Source organism: Dama dama, chromosome 25 (genome assembly GCF_033118175.1).
Source record: "Dama dama isolate Ldn47 chromosome 25, ASM3311817v1, whole genome shotgun sequence".
Taxonomy (NCBI): Eukaryota; Metazoa; Chordata; class Mammalia; order Artiodactyla; family Cervidae; genus Dama; species Dama dama.
The window spans coordinates 26,735,927-26,752,950 of NC_083705.1; the positions used below are offsets into that span (position 1 = coordinate 26,735,927).

The following is a 17,024-nucleotide window of genomic DNA, read 5'->3' on the forward strand; positions in this document are numbered from 1 at the left end:
TCTGGATTTCGCTGAACCCAAACATAAAATCAACCGAACTAAGGTAATCATCCAAGGGATATTTGTTTAAAAAAATGCTGGATACTATAAGAACTGTCATCAGCCTCATTTTGCTGTTTGGATTTGGTCCTATTCTTTTTTGAGTAGAGGAATAAGAGGGCAGCCTGATATCGTCCATGTCATCCTCTAGCTGCAGCCAGTCAGAACTCTGCCCAGTCCCTAGCAGCTAGTGGCCAGCCAGGCATCTGGTCCATACCCTCTGGGCACAAGTTCCTGAGCCTGGGGGTGAGGTTACTTTGGTCACAATGGCTTTCAACATCATCCTGGCACTGTGGGAAGCAGAGTCAGTGTTTTTAGCTCTGGGGACTCAACTTAGCTGTGCTTTACTTATGGCCAGTGGCCCCTAGTAGGATGAGCTCTGCTTAGGGAGACAAGGGACTACCTTTTGCCAGTTGATGCCAGCAAGTCACTTTATGTCTGGGGACCTCAGTGTCTATGGAATGAGGGTATCTCTAACTTGGATCTTATTACAAGCCATCTCTGAATCTGCCTGGGGCACGGAAGTGTGTGTATTTTTCTTTCCTCCCTTCCAGTCTCTGATTTTGCCGGTGATCCTCTAAACTGTTCTTGGCCCACCTCTCTTGCATTATCTAAATTTCTCTGTGCAAAAGAACAAGATTAAGTTTGAATGGATCATTGTTTCTTATAAACAACCGCTGATAAAGTCATGAGTTGACCTATTTCCGAAGCAGACAACTGAGGGGAAATTTATGGCTTTCTCTTCTTCAGAATTAACCAGTTTCTTTTCTTGGAACATGTTTTATGGGACTAGACTAATCACCTTGGCGATATGTGGCCAAAGTTCTCTTGGCTGTAGATCAAAGTCTCCGATACACCAGCACAGATAATAAGAAAACAGCACCAGGCAGGATAAAGACTTTACGATGAATTTTGGCATCAGAGTCTAATAGAATGAATTTTTGGAGTCAGGCTCTAGTAAAGTAGAAAAATGAAAGGTATAGTTAATTCCTAGAAAAATTGCAAATGACAAATATATAGGAAAAATGTCTAACTTTCTCTACTAATGAAAGACATGCATATAAAAACAGTCTATCATTTCCCTCTATCGTTTTGGCAGAAACATATATAGTTGGTTAAACCTGGTGTGCCTGTGATGCAGCTGCCTGATGCAAGCTTTTGGTGGGTAGTTGGGTGATATGCACGCTTGCGTGCTCAGTCACATCCAACTCTTTGCAACCCCATGGACTGTAGCCCACCAGGCTCTTCTGTCTGTGGAATTTCCCTGTCAAGAATATTGAAGTGGACTGCCATTTCCTTCTCCAGGGGATCTTCCTGACCCAGAGATCAAACCTGTGTTTCCTGCTTGGCAGGCGGATTCTTTACCACTGAGCCACTGGAGAGAAGCCCCCACCTCTGTGTCCTTTAGGGACGTTTATTTAACCTCTCTTACTCTTGGTAAAAATGGGAATAATAATACATATCAAACCTCTTAGAGGTTACTGAGGGAATTAGGCAATAAAACACACATCAAGCACCTGGGATAGTGTAACAATATTTTTTTTTTTTCACACGGTTTCTGTTTTACTTTAATTGTATGAGTACAGGCAGCTGTCTTCCTATGCCCATGATTCAGAGAGAAAGCTAAGGGCTTTGAATAGCTTCCATTGACTTAAATGCAGGAAGAACCCTACTTCCAAATATCTGGGACAGTTTTTCCTAAGGCTGCCATATGTCAGAGAAAGACCATATTGAGTAATTGTTTTCTGAAGGCAGGGGAGGAGAGTGAGTGACTGATGGCTGTTGGGCAGCCTAAAATAATATTTCATTCTTGTCATCCTGACACAGTTTAAGACCAGATGATTTTGGATGGTTCTCCTGTTTCCGTCTTGGTTTGGAAGAACAGAGCTTTTGTTACTTAATGCTCTTAAACAACAGAGCTTTGTTCTATACTCAGGAGCATACAAACTAAACAGAAGATTTCCTTAAGGGCCATCCTATTTGCTGTGAGGAGTGATTCCCAGTGGAAACTAGACGTGGTTAGCTCCAACCATCTGTGGACGGCCCACATCATCACAGAGGAACTTAGCCAAAACCCATGGAAGCATGGCAGCCAATCAGACTGGGGATTTACTTCTCCTATTCTGTGCTAACATTGGCGGACTCAGCCATTTAAAAATGCCCTGCTTGCTTGGGCCCTGCTTTGTCCTACAAAACAAATAATCTTGTATTGCTTTCTTTGAGGCAGAAAAATGAAAATGCCAATATTTTGAGTGTTTTTTACTTTTGGGAACTTCTGGTTCGTAGACAATTGTTTCAGACACCGCTGTGTTATTTTTTCAGAGCTGTTGATACTGTGGAATGAGGGTGGTAATTAAGGCTCAAGAGTTCTCATCAAAGGTTAATAGATCACTAGAAGGACACAAATTAGGTTTTCTCTGTCTGTATCCCTGTTTTCAGTTCTCTTTCCTTGCACTAAACCAGTTTCTGGCTCACTGCCACACTGCCACACCCATGTGCAATTTTCACTTAACAAAGGTCAGGTCTGAGTAGAATATATGAAGTTGGGATCAATTCCAAATGTTAATAATTACAGCTAGTAAGTATGGAGCACTTTGGAACATGCCAGGTTTTGTGTTAAATGGTTTGCATGCATTATCTCGATGCTTCTCAAGGAGTAATCCATGATGACTGACTTTACAAGCCTGGGGTTGGTTGGTGGCATGTATGCCAGTAAAATTGCAGATTCCTAGGTTCCGTTCTACACTTGTGAGTTGAGCATCCTGTGGTGAGGTCAGAGATGTATGACTTTAACAAGCACCTTCAGCAATCCTGATGCACAAGAAGTTCAAGAACCTCTGCGTTATTTTTCAAAGCAAATGGGGCTCAAGTGCGATCTGCTTTCTGTGCTTACATTTTTAGGGCAAAAAAAAAAAGCAAAAAAAAAATCCCATGGACTGGGAGATGTGGGTGACTGATGCCTGTTAGTAGTTGGTGGTTATGAATGTGTCCCTATAGCCAGCGTGCTTTTGAGATACCAAGTATTTGTCTCTATTGTGAGAGGATTAAAAATTGAGGTCTTCTCTTGACTGATGGTAGCCTGTGCTCTGAATATAGAGAGGGATATGCCTCAGAGACTACAGAGGCAAGACTGCGTGAATGTTTGCATGGATCGTGCACTGCCCAACCAGATGTGGTGGCCTTGCCCCGGGAGTGAAAACTTGGCATTCTCCTTGGCCCAGGGGTAGCCCTCTCCTTAGAGGAGAAGGTAACTGATGTGCTGGTGTGGGTCTCAGGGACCAGGAATCTCCGCCTGCCTTTTGTTATCATGCTCCAAGGGGCCTGAAATCTCCAGGGTTGTAAATTCCTTGGTTCTCGGGTTTGTCTAGAAAGCCCCTATTAAAATGAAGTGCCACGGGGAAGGTAGCAGGGACATTTAATCATAGTGGCACAGACTGGTTTAATGTTGTTTCTCTGGGGGTTCGTTTGGTGGGAGGGGAGGACAGGCTCCTTTGCAAGCCACTTTAGTGGAGGAAGCTGAGAGATTAACAAAACTATTTTTTTTTTTTTTCTTTTGAGGGGCGAGGCACAGGTGGAGTGGGAGAGGCACTAAAGATACACTGGACCCGTGTCCCAATTCTGAAGGTTATCCTCCACCACACTGTTTTCTTAATTCTTCAGCCCCTCCCATCCTCCTTGTCTTGGCGTGTGTCCAATGCCCAACACCTGCCCCCTCAGTCACAGGCTTGGACTGCAGCAATATTGTGGGTAGCGAGACCTCAGTGGCATGAGTGGGCTGTGGAGAGAATGGACACGTAAAGTGTCCACCTCTGGAGCTGAGGCAGCATAGTGGGGTTGGGGAACTAATCACTCACTTTTGGAACTGAGACCTCCTTCCTTTGGCATTCCTCTCCCAGGAGCAGGATAATTAGAATAAGGAGACTTAGTTTAACTCATTCAACTCCCTGCCAGGCCCCATACAAAGCTTTCATGTATGCAGTCATTTCTAGCATCCCGCGTAGGCCTCCTTGTGTTTCTTTATCAACTTGTTGAGAAAGACCAGAGATGAGGCTGGTCATGGGACTGTTAAGTCTTAACATTTGATTTTTTGGGATCTTGAGGAAAGTACCTTGGATTTCATTTTGAAAGTGTTTTTTTTTTTTTTTTTTGCTAAACTGAAAATGTTCCCCAGTTTTCTCCCTGGTTATTTGTCCTGCTAACTCATGTGGTAAGTGGTGCTGATTCATGAATTTACCGTCAGGGAATAAGCACCCTCCATGGAGAGGAGGTGGGAGGAAGGGGTTTGCTCTCAAGGAGGGGCATGTCCTTGGTCTTGGTGGTCGGTGCTGCGGAAGGGCACACAGATGGAGACATGCGTCCTGGGAAGCACAGCAGTCAGACAGCGCAGGGTCCCTGAGGCCCTGTGAGCAGTGAGACCTCAGGTGGCTGGCCCGGGATTGAGTGGGCAGGGAAGGAGATTAAGGGTGAGACCACTGACGAATGAATGCAGGAATGTGGGAATGAAAGAGTGCAGCAGGCCATTGTCCATCCCTAGAGCAGCTGTTCCCTTACCAAGCAGACTCTGTTTTTTTTCTCTGCACCTCCTCAGTAAGTAAGCTGAAGTTCCAGTTAATAATCTCCTAAACTGAGAAATCCCCTCTCCCGGGAGGAGAGGAGATAATTAGCTTCAGTGTTCTCTCATATCTATGCTGAGAAGTCAGCATGGATTCTAGACATGATTCCTGTCTTTGGCTAATCATCAGAGCTGTTTGTGATAGGTCTCTCTTTTTCCCCCACTCCTTTCAACTCTTTTTTGATTAGGGTACCATGACTGAAATGAATGGCTTCCATTATTTTTTTGCCTTCATGCAGGAATCTTTAAACTAGGCTGAACTTTGGACCAACTAGCATATGAATCATGTCTACTACAATTACCCTTTCTGTGTAATTTCCTAGGTTAGTGCCATTGTGCGACACAATAAATGTAGAACAGGGTTGAAAATGTCAAGTGATAACCAGACAGGAGAATGACAGTCAACAGACCCACCTCCTTGAGCTCTCATCTCAGAGGCCTTAAGACAAAACCTTACTTACATAAATATTTCCCAAAATAAGATATATGATGTTAATAGATATATTTTACATTTGACTGTTCAGCAATCCAACTCCATTTTGGATCTTGTGTACATTTATTGCAATGAACTTATAATAATTATGATACAAATGACAGTTTTCTCTTAATGAATGTTTATTATGTAATAGGCTCAGTTTTAAGCAGGCTTTGCCCATTTAATCTTCACATCAGCCTCGGGAGGTAGTTACTGTGAGTGGCCCATTTTACATATGGGGAAATTGAGGCACAGATCTCTTAAGTAGCCTGCCCAAAGTCCATATATAAGAATCAGAACTGAAATTTGAACCCAGGTAGTCTTAACTCAGAGTGTATGCTGTCAACCTCCATGCTGTTAACATAATGCTTATGCATTGCTTGAAGAGGTGGTTTTGGCATCAAATATGAAGAATGCAACCCTTCAAACCTTTCTCTTACAAAATTTAAGTAATTCCATGTTTTGTGTATGTAATTTTGAATGACTTAACATCTCATTACCAAGAAGAAGAGTTTTGACAATATATGAGCACAAAAAGTTGTTGATTTAGGTTAATTTTATGTGTAATATGGTTTAGAATCTTGTCACATGCATTGTTAGTATGTTTCCAAACATTCATGTTCTCAGGTAATTAAAAAGCAGCCACAAAAATTTCCCCCCATGTGCTGAGAATAAGTTTGATTATGAGGTCTATGTGCCCAGATGATGTGTTCTGTTAAACCAAGAATATAAGCTTAATCCCTGCAGTGACCACAGAGTCATAGCTCTTGTAACCATGCCTTTTTATTTAAAAGAAATTTTGTTGTTGTTGTTGCTTTGTCAAGGTGAGCAGGCCTTCTAGCTGATGTATTTCTAAGTAATTGCTTCTCTTTCTGTTAACACCACAGACACTGGCTCCAAGAGTTGACGTTTGAACTGTCCGCAGTTGCCCCCCACCAGCAACCTGGTCCAAGATCTAGGGTTTCTTTAGGAGGAGTCCAACCTGGTGAAAACAATGGGGCTATTTATCCATTTCACCTGGAGCACAGTTAACCTCTTGCCAACCTCAGCAGGTCTGACACACCAATTTGGTGGATCTGAATGTTTCTTAAGAGTTTTCTCATAAGCGACTCATTTGGTCATGTAAACTGCAGGGCAAGGCAGATTAGCTTGTGGGCCTAAAAACTGTTCTTGGCCCAGATCTAGGGACACTTTTCAGTCAACCAGACCTGCTCTGATAGTTGAGATGGGTTGATGGCTCTTGGTTCAGATAAAAGGTTTGCATTGCTGAGTACTTTTCTTTAATTGGGATCATCTGAATTCTTGTCTATGAGATGGAGATCCAGGAAATGAATTAAGAACAGAATTTAGCTGTCTGAATGACCTTGTGTACCATGAACCCTCTTGGTGCCCGGTGCGACAGCCAACAGCTGTTAATTGATGGTGATGATGGAGGTAGTCTCTTCAGCTAGAGCCTGCTAGCACAAGCCCTGCTGGATTGGAAATGATGCCTGCTATAAGCAGACTTTAGCACACTGCACTAACAACTTTAGGAGAAGATTAGAGTATCGGCATGTATTTTGAAGTTTCCTCCTTCATTGCATTGTTTTAAATAGGGCATTGAGATCTAATTGGCTTACGTTGGATTGTACTGAGACATCACTTCCTTCCTTCCAGTGTGAGGTTTTCCCTGCTATGTGACCACTCCAGGTACTAAATATCTACCCTCACCCCCAATTGCCAAGTAGCAGTAACATGTCTCAGGCTATCAAGATTATTATGATGATTGGAGGGAAGGCCATGCTGGTCTTTTAGAAAAGCTCTCGTCATGAATGTGTTTTTGGTTGAACATGGCTTGCTAACAGATGAACAGCTTGAAGCTGAATCAAACAAAACCTTTGGTGTTGGTAAGGGTCAGGGTGCCAGGGGTCTGTCTGAAACTGAGCTTTATGTTGACACAGAGAATGTCCAGAAGCCATGAAAGCTTCTGACTCAAAGACTTGCTAGTTGATTGCTGGCCATTGTCTTGAGTAGAGAGATGGTTATCTTCAAAGTTGTCAAAGGTAAAGTTTTCCTATAGGAAATTTCTGGGCAACTATCATGTGAAATAATTTAAATGCCTTAGTTTAAAGTATCTTTGGTCTTGCCTGTTGAAAAAATGGAGATTTGAATGTTGGAATTTGAAGAGATTTTAACATAATTTTATTTGGGGAATGAGAAACAGGAAATTCTGGGTGTTGAGGATTCAATGACAAAATTCTGGGTGTTGAAGTTTCAATGACAACGTTACCTTAAGGGCGTGCTTTCCCTTTCAGACTAGATCATCCTTGTTATTGTTGAGCAGAGGGAATCACAGTTTTAACAGCCTGGCTTCCTTCAGAAGTTTCAGTTCTCACACGGTCACCATGAGCAGCAGCACTGTCAAGTAAACAAAGGTTTAATTAAGTAAAAAATATTTAAATGTAGTGAAATAGTCCTCCCTGGTTAGTCACAAGTTGGACAATTCAAAGAACAGATCTTGGGGGGATTATGAATGGATTACCGTTTCTATTCCCCGTGTTTCTGTTTTTCTTCTTGGTGTCAAATCTCAAGTTAAATTCAGTCAACCATCTAGAGCAAACAAAAAGTGCATAAATGTCTTTTCTGTTCCTATTCCTTATATTTCATTACTAAACAAAGCAAGTTTCCTTTCCTGGCTTCTTCCTTTGGGAGCATATAAAACTGACACGATTTATATTGTGGAGGTTCTGCTGTCACTTTGAAAGTATAATGATTGATTTTGTTATTTAAAAGTTTTTACAATGATTTTTTGGTTGCTAATGTTACACTTGCTACAAAATTTGCTGAAGAGACACATCATTTGTTGAGGATTTGGAAGGATTTGTCATTAGGTAAAGTATGTCACATATCTAAGGGTGTATGTTAATTCCATTAAAAATTTTTTTTCTTTGGTCACCTCTTATGACTTAAAAATGTTTGCCACAGATGCATTAATAACTACAGTTTGGAAGTTTGGTATAACAAGTAGTTGCTATTACTAATACTTCAAAATGTGATGGGAAATAAGGAAAATATTGCAAAGAAAACAGAAACCTAGGCCATGGGAGGCTATGCCAACTGGCTCTTACATCATTTTCTGCCCCAACAATTCCCACCAAGGTACACTCTGGTACATGCTATATAGCCTAAGTATTGTGGGCCAGTATAATAACCCATCTTCCTAATTTACTGTCTGAGCACAGTTATTCCTTTTAAGACACTAAAAGCGTTTAATTGTACTCATGAAACCCCTTTTCCCTCTTCCCTGCCTGAGCTGCCTTTATTCTTGTTTCTTTGGGTGGGTGAAAAGGCTGTCCATCTGAAAAGATAGCTCTCAAACCGTTCTGGAAAATGATCTCTCTTCCTCCACAGATGATCATTTTGGTTTTAAATTTATTTCAGGTACATTAAGCCTCCCTGGACTCATACTCAATAACAAATGATCCTACAATAGATGAGATTAGAAAAAGGTAAAATGAGATCAAAGCGGACCTAGTTGCTGGAGTGACTTAATGCATATTATTTCGACTCAGCATTACTCCCACTAAAAATAAAAGGAAAGATGAAAATTACCTTTGGGTTTTTGCTGCTGTGGTTGTCCTCCGAGTCCCAGGGGTACCTGGGTCCTTTAAGGCCGGCGGGGTTGGTCTTGCCAACGCATAACAGATCTTGCTCTAGGTGAAGTCGCATTTCCCCGTCCTCTGTCGTGCTTCCCTTGGGCACTAAAGCTATCATTTTTTTCTGGCCTTGCAAGGGAAAGTGATTCCAGATAAGCTGAGTGTTATGTGGAATATCTCATCTTTGTTGTTCTAGTGCAGCCCTTTCAGCTTTCCAGAGCCAGTCAGACTTGTTATGAGGAGCTAAATGATTGGCTGGATCTGGGGCTCAGTTTCATAAATTATAGCCCAGCGTACGAGGAGCACAAGTCCTATAGTCACTGTAGTTCAGAGGCCTGCCAGCTCCTGCTTTAACGCATGTGTAGTCGTAATTGAGTTCTAACACGGCCTTGGATGTTTCTGTCCTAAATAGCTGACATTGCATCTTCAAGACTGTGTGAGTAATCCTGACTCTCTCTCTCTCTTTTTTTTTTTAAAAAAAACTCCGTAAATTAATTACATGCCCTGAGAGGGAGTGATGGTAATTAGAAAAATACTGAAGTAGCAAATGATTCATTTTCAAGGTGCTGTTTTCTGGGTATCAAGTTCAATGCAATTAATCGTAAAGCTTCTAAGACCTGGCAGGATTATTCCAGCTTTTTTTTTTTTTTTTTATTGCCACGAATCAGAGGCAAGCTGTATTTTGAAGGAGGCTCTTCATCAATGCATTTGCTAGCTGGGTTTGTTTTAAGGGGTCTGGAAAGTGAGAAAGGTCCAATATGAGCAGGGTAGAACAGATTGCTGGAGTCAAAGCCATAGCTGAGAGCCCTTGAATCTGGCAAGTTTCAAGACTTCCCACCCACATGGTCCACAGTTAGGAGGGAGCAGTCATGACAGGCAGTCCTTTTGGGACACAGGTACACAACACTCAGATCACAGAAAGAAGAGAAATGTGAAATGACAGCAAAGCTTTTCTTTACTGTCACCTGAAGCTGCACCAAGACATATTCTATGGATAATTAGAATATTTTTACATGTGTAAAAATGCTCCTCAGTGGTTCTGTTTATATGGTGGGGAGCTGAATGAGAACTCCCTAGCTTGTGTGTATGTGTGTCTGTGTTTTTTTTTTAAAAGCCTTTTAAGAAGCATATTAAACACACAGAAACAACAACAGTAACAGAAGAAAGTACGTGGATTGGAATGTGTGGTCAGAGCAGATCAAATTATCCCAGGGAAGCCGTTGTTAGGTTTGTGTAATTGCTGGGGGTGACTTCTGTTGCTAACCAGGCTGAAGATAAAGCCGGAGCAGATTGAGGGGAGAACCTAGAAAACATCAGCATTTTCTTACCTTCTATAGCATATACTGCAGGATAGAGTTAATACTGAGTATAGACTGGTGAGGGTAAGTAGTTCATGTTTTACTTTTAAAACATTATTGATTTCTCCTGTCATTAAAAAAAAGTCAGGCTTTTGTCTATGAAGTTAATCATTAGAAATAAATAATTTTTCTTCCACATAATTTTTATATCTTTCTCAATACGGCACAAAGTTAGGTAATTTCTTACAATTTTGGGTTGTTTTCTAGTTTGTTTTTGTCTAAGTTTTCATCTTTAGACTTAGAGATACAAGTGTATATTTTTGTGCTGTACATAAGCCTCAAGCATAAATCATCTGAACAGTTTTTAAAATCATGGGTTTCTGTGGCCATTATAAATTTCTAATAGCTACAGTAGTTACTTGCCAATTCCTATAAAAATATTATTTTTATACCTAAGAGCAGTTTATTTTTGGTCACGCCTATTTAAACGACTGACATGATTTGGTCAGTAGGAAAGAAATAATAGTTATGCTTTTTGCAAAATTTTATGTTTCATTCACTTTGGAAATGCAAAATTTTGTTGTTAAAATATTTTTGCCTTCTAAAATATGACCCCTTTTAGGTCACAGCAACAGATGAGGTTTATAAAAGGAGAGAAAAATAATTAACATGAAATCCTTTTCTGTATTAGCCAAGTATGTGTAAAGTAGTTTTAAAACGTGTAACTCTAATACGTTCTTTTAGAAACATGCTTACTGTGAAGAAAGAGTATGAGCTTCTAATTGTGATTGTGATAAGTTCCTTTATTTAGTTTCCATGGCTGTAGACACTAATAGTAAGAGTTGACAGTCATTACTTTATGTCTTAACTGACTATATCAGTGGAAGAAAGGAGTGCGTCTATTGAAGGACTGTAATCTCACCCCTCCAGGTGGTTCGGGGCCGCTGTAGAGTAAGAAGTGGGGAGAGTGGAAACAGCTTTCTCTGAACTGGTTTCCGACCTTTAAGCTGGCTCCTTTTCTCAACGTAGTGTCAGTATAGCTTTCTTGCTGTAGCTATCACATTCCCTCCCACCTCTTCATGACTTCCTTCTTCATAGTATTAACTTGAGCTCTGGTTGAGATGAATCAAATACAAATGACCTATGCTTAGCTATCGGATATTAATCAGCTGCTCATGCAGTTCATAAAGGTGTTTAGAACATGGCTCAGGGGAATTCTGTTGGGAGTATTGACAGTTTGCATTGGAGCTTCCTTTAGGACTTGAGCCTCTTCAGTTCTCTGGGTTCACATCTGTTTTACATGAAAGGGCAGGACATTAAGAAAAGAAAGAGGAAAGGAATACCAGGGGTCCAGGGGACAGGTATCTGTGAGCAAGATATTGTGCAGAAAGGAAACATTTTCCAAATAGCAGTAGCTGGTCTCTTTTCCCTCTGCACTTTATTTTCTATCGCCATTTTTGTCTGACTGTGGAAATTCTTTGGCAGATAAGGTTCTATAAAACTATGTATATCCGCCATAGACAGATGGATTTGACAAAGATATATCCAACAAGGAATGGATTACATCATGAACTTGCTAAGCACTCATGAATGCAAATTGGCTTAAGTAATATTTCTTGATTGAATTACATTTTCCAGGGTTTCATTTGGTGAATTTCACTTTTGGAAAGATTTGCTCTTCTCTAAGACATTTTTTTCCAGTGTTATATATAGAACTACTCTTTTTGCTTACTCTTGCTGAAGAATTTAATTATCCTTAGTTGGCGTTTTCAAAAGACTTGCTGTCCCACCTGGAGCTTGTTTTAAAGAAAGTAGAGCAAAACAAAAAAAACCTCCTCTCCCTCTCCCAACACAGAGTTAAATGCTTTAGATTTGTATGATTCCCTGTGTTTGTGGAGCTTGACACTACCCCTTGGAAGAGGAGGAACTTTCATTTAATTAAAAAATCAATTTTTCCACTTTAATTATAAAATATATGCAGGTGATATAATTTTCTGTTATACTGGTCACAAGCCAAAATTGTATCCCTCCAATTTCAGGAAGCAAAATGACTTAGTGAATTGATCTTGGAGTTAGCGAGATCATGCTCAAGTCTTTAAATTTTTTTAAGCCTCAGTCTCTACGTCTGTAAAATGGAAATAATGGTATATATACCGGTGTTTTACTGTATTGGTAAATATCAGCAGCATGATGAGAAAGTGCCGATTAAAGAATATTTTAGTTCCTTGGGCTAAGATAATGGCGTTATTATCATTACAAAACCTCATAGCATTGGTTAGCTTCCTTTACTTCTAAAAGTATATCCCCAGAAGTTCATAGCACTGGCTAGCTTCCTTTGTGTCTAAAAGTATCCCCAGAATTGAAAAAATACTTTTTAGAGAAAAGGCAGTCTTCCGTGTTTGATCTTGAAAAATTACAAAGGTTTTCAGAGCCTGAGTCCTTATCTGTTACTTGAGTATAAAAATAACAGTAGGGTTACCGTAACAATAAGAAAGTGATATTGTATGTGAAAATATATTTAGTAAACTTCTAAGTGCCTTGTAAATGTTACTTATGTATCATCAGGATGTTAATAAAAAGTGTAAATAGTCAATTTTTAAAATGGAAAATATCACATACATTTCTTTTTCTTTAAATTGTATAATTCTGTTTATATAAAATGTACAGAATAGGCAATTTCATAGAGACAGAAAATAGATGAATGGTTATAAGGCATCGGGGGAAGAATGTATGAGGCATGACTGCTAATGGGACCTACAAATTTCTTATTGATTAGCTTTCTTTTTTTTTAAAATAAAGGTTATTCTTGATTTTTCTGTTTGTAACTTTAAACTTTTTATTTTGTATTGGGGTATAGCCGATTAGCAGTGTTGTGGCATGTGTGGCTGAGTCCCTTCGCTGTTCACCTGAGTTTGATTAGCTTTCTCAGCTACGTCTGCTTCCCTCCAACAGGGTAGATTAAGCTGTGACTTTCCTTCCACTTAGATATAGCGCAAAGCTAATATTCAGATAAGCATTCCCTCACAGTCTGCATTTAGAACTGTTAATGACAAAGTTTTAGAGGGCATAGTTTCCTCAGAAGAAAGAGTGACTTAGAAAATTTAGATTGACAGATGTTCTTGAACTTTTTATTATTGTGTTTTCTCTCTTTATTAAATTTAACTAACAAAGTAATCATGTACGTTAAGGTGATGCTTAATCTGTGGGCTTTTCATCCCAGGAATAAAATGAATGCTCAAGATGACTTTCTGAACAATTTAGAAAGTTCAGTCAACAGTTTTGAATCTCAGATTTTTAACTGGTTCTATTTTGAAAGGTCATCACACTTTTTTGGATTATTGGCCATGGGTGTGTCCTACATTTCAGCTGCTTGAGTGCAGCTGTTGTTAAAGAGTTTAATTATTTCCTAATAGTACTATTGGTGAGTCTGAAACAGTTCTACCATGTACAGAATCTTATTTTTTTTAGATGAAACTATACAGGATGCACAATAAGTAAAACAAAAAATGAAATGAATTTTCTCCTATCTTTATCCTGCATACTTCTCCCAACAATTATGAGAGAACCTTCTGTAAATGAAGGAATATAATTTGTAGTATAGTATTTAAAATTAAACAAAAATTTTTAATTTATTTTTTATTGAGGTATAGTTGATGTGCAGTAGTATATGTTTCAGGTGTACAATTTAGTGATTCACAATTTTGAAAGATTATACACCATTTATAGTTATTATAAAATTTGACTGTAGTTCCTGTGCTGCATAATATATCCATGTAGCTTATTTATTTTATACATAGTAGTTTGTACCTCTTAATCCCTTATCCCTGTCTTGCACTTCACTCTTTCCCTCTCCTGCTGCTAACCACTAGTTTGTTCTGTATACCTGTGAGTCTGTTTCTGTTTTGTTAATATTCACTAATTAATTTTATCTTTTAGATTTCACATTTATGTAATAACCACATTATGTCTGACATATCACAGCATAATACTCTCTAGGTCTGTCCATGTTGTTGCAAATGGCAAAATTTCATTTATGGCTGGGTAGTATTCCTGTGTGTGTGTGTGTGTGTGTGTGTATACACATGCCACATCTTTATTCATCTGTTGATGGACACTTAGGTTGCTTCTATATCTTGGCTATTGTAAATTGTGCTGCTATGAACATTGTGGTGCTATGTATCTTTTTGAATTAATGTTTTTGGTTATTTTTGGATACATATACCCAGGAGTGAAATTGCTGGATCATATGGTAATTTGGTTTTTCAGTTCAGTTCAGTTGTTCAGTCATGTCCGACTCTGTGACCCCATGAACTGTAGCATGCCAGGCTTCCCTGTCCATCACCAACTCCTGGAGCTTGCTCAAATTCATGTCCATCAAGTTGGTGATATATCCAACCATCTCATCCTCTGTCGTCCCCTTTTCCTCCTGCTTTCAATCTTTCCAGCATCAGGGTCTGGTCTTAATGAGTCAGTTCTTCGCATGAGGTGGCCAAAGTGTTGGAGCTTCAGCTTCAGCATCAGTCCTTCCAATGAATATTGATTTGCTTTAGGATTGGCTGATTTGTTTTTGCAATCCAAGGGATACTCAAGAGTCTCCCCCAACACCACAGTTCAAAAGCATCCAATTCTTTGGTGCTCAGCCTTTACGGTCCAAATCTCACATCCATATATGACTATTGGAAAAACCATAGCCTTGACTAGACGAACCTTTGTTGGTAAAGTAATGTCTCTGCTTTTTAATATGCTGTCTAGGTTGGTCATAGCTTTTCTTCCAAGGAGCAAGCATTTTTTAATTTCATGGTGATGGAGCCCAAGCAAATAAAGCCTGTTTCCATTGTTTCTTCATCTATTTGCCATGAAGTGATGGGACCAGATGCCATGATCTTAGTTTTCTGAATGTTGAGTTTTAAACCAGCCTCTTCACTCTCCTCTTTCACTTTCATCAAGAGGCTCTTTAGTTCCTCTTCACTTTCTGCCATAAGGGTGGTGTCATCTGCATATCTGAGGTTATTGGTATTTTTCCTGGCATTCTTGATTCCAGCTTGTGCTTCATCCAGTCCAGCATTTCTCATGATGTACTCTGCATACAAATGAAATAAGCAGGGTGACAATATACAGCCTTGACATACTCCTTTCCTGAATCAGTCTGTTGTTCCATGTCCAGTTCTAACTGTTGCTTCCTGACCTGCATACAGATTTTTCAGGAGGCAGGTAAGGTGGACTGGTATTCCCATCTCTTTAAGAATTTTCCACAGTTTGTTGTGATCCACACAGTCAAAGGCTTTGGCATAGTCAATAAAGCAGAAATAGATGTTTTTCTGGAACTCTCTTGCTTTTTCGATGATCCGGTGGATGTTGGCAATTCGATCTTTAGTTTCTCTGCCTTTTCTAAAACCAGCTTGAACATCTGGGAGTTCTTGGTTCATATACTGTTGAAGCTTAGCTTGGAGAATTTTAAGCATTACTTTGCTAGTGTGTGAGATGAGTGTAATTGTGCAGTACTTTGAACATTTTTTGGGATTGGAATGAAAATTGACTTTTTCCAGTCCTGTGGCCACTGCTGAGTTTTCCAGATTTGTTGGCATATTCAGTGCAGCACTTTCACAGCATCACATTTTAGGATTTGAAATAGCTCAGTTCTGTTTTTATTTTTTGGAGAAACCTCAGTACTGTTTTCTGTAGCAGCTACACCAACTTACATTCCCATCCACAATGTACAAGGATTTCTTTTTCTCCAAATCCTTAATGACATTTGTTATTTGTGGTCTTTTTGGTGATAGCCATATTGACAGGAGGGAGGTGTTATCTCATTGTGGTTTTCATTTGCATTTCTCTGATAGTTAATGATGGTGGGCATCTTTCCATGTGCCTGTTAGCCATCTGTATGTCTTCTTTGAAAAAATGTCTATTCAGCTCCTTTGTCCATTTTTAATTGGGTGGTTTGTTTTCTTGATACTGAGTTGTGTGAAATGTTTATATATTTTGTATATTAACTGCTTGTTGGTCACATTATTTGCAAATATTTTCTCCCATTCCATTAGTTGCCTTTCATATTGTAGATGGTTTCCCTTGCAGTGTAAAAGCTTTTAAGTTTAATTAGGTCTCATTTGTTTAATTTTGCTTTTATTTCTTTTGCTTTACGAGACAGATTTAAAAGGTGTTGCTGTGATTTATGTCATAGAGTGTTCTATGTTCCCTTCTAGGAGTTTTATGGTTTCAGGTCTTGCATTTAGCTCTTTAAACCATTTTGTATATGGTGTGAAAGAATGTTCTAATCTCATTGTTTTACATGTATCTGTTAATTTTTCCAGCAACATTGTTGAAGAGACTATCTTCTCTCCTTTGTATGTTCTTGCCTCTTTTGTCGTATATTAATTGACCAAGAGTACGTGGATTTATCTCTGGGCTCTCTATTCTGTTTCACTGATCTGTGTGTCTGTTTTTATGTCAGTGCATGTCTGCATGCTCAGTCATGTCTGACTCTTTGTGACCCCATGGACTGTAGCCTGCCAGGCCCTTCTTCTGGTCATGAGATTATCCCAGCAAGAATACTAGAGTGGTTTGCCATTTCCTCTTCCAGGGGATCTTCCCAACCCAGGGATCAAACCCGTGTCTCCTGCAACTCTGGCATTGGCAGGCAGAATCTTTACCACTGAACCATCTGGGAAGCCCTTTTGTGCCAGTACCATACTTTTTTAAAGAACATTTTTATTACTGTAACTTTATAGTATAGTCTGAAGTCAAGAAGCATGATACTTCCAGTTGTGTTCTTTCTCAAGGTTGTTTTGGCTATTTGAGATCTTCTGTTTTTACATACAAATTTTAAAGTTATTGTCCTAGTTCTGTGACAAATGCCCTTGGTATTTTGATAGGGTTTTCACTGAATCTGCAGTTTGCCTTGGGTAGTATTCATTTCAGTTACTCAGTCGTGTCTGACTCTCTGCGACCACATGAACCGCAGCATG

The 17,024-nt window shown here is 39.5% G+C and overlaps 1 long non-coding RNA gene across 1 annotated transcript; it reads right to left on the reverse strand.

Annotated features, from left to right (window-relative positions):
* Positions 1-5,906: 5,906 nt before the first annotated feature.
* LOC133046772 (uncharacterized) lies at positions 5,907-9,110 on the reverse strand. Its single transcript, XR_009690558.1, has 4 exons — positions 8,718-9,110; positions 7,648-7,715; positions 7,396-7,523; positions 5,907-6,108 (listed from the first exon to the last, which is right to left on the reverse strand). It is a non-coding gene; the product is annotated as an uncharacterized LOC133046772 (long non-coding RNA).
* Positions 9,111-17,024: the final 7,914 nt, after the last annotated feature.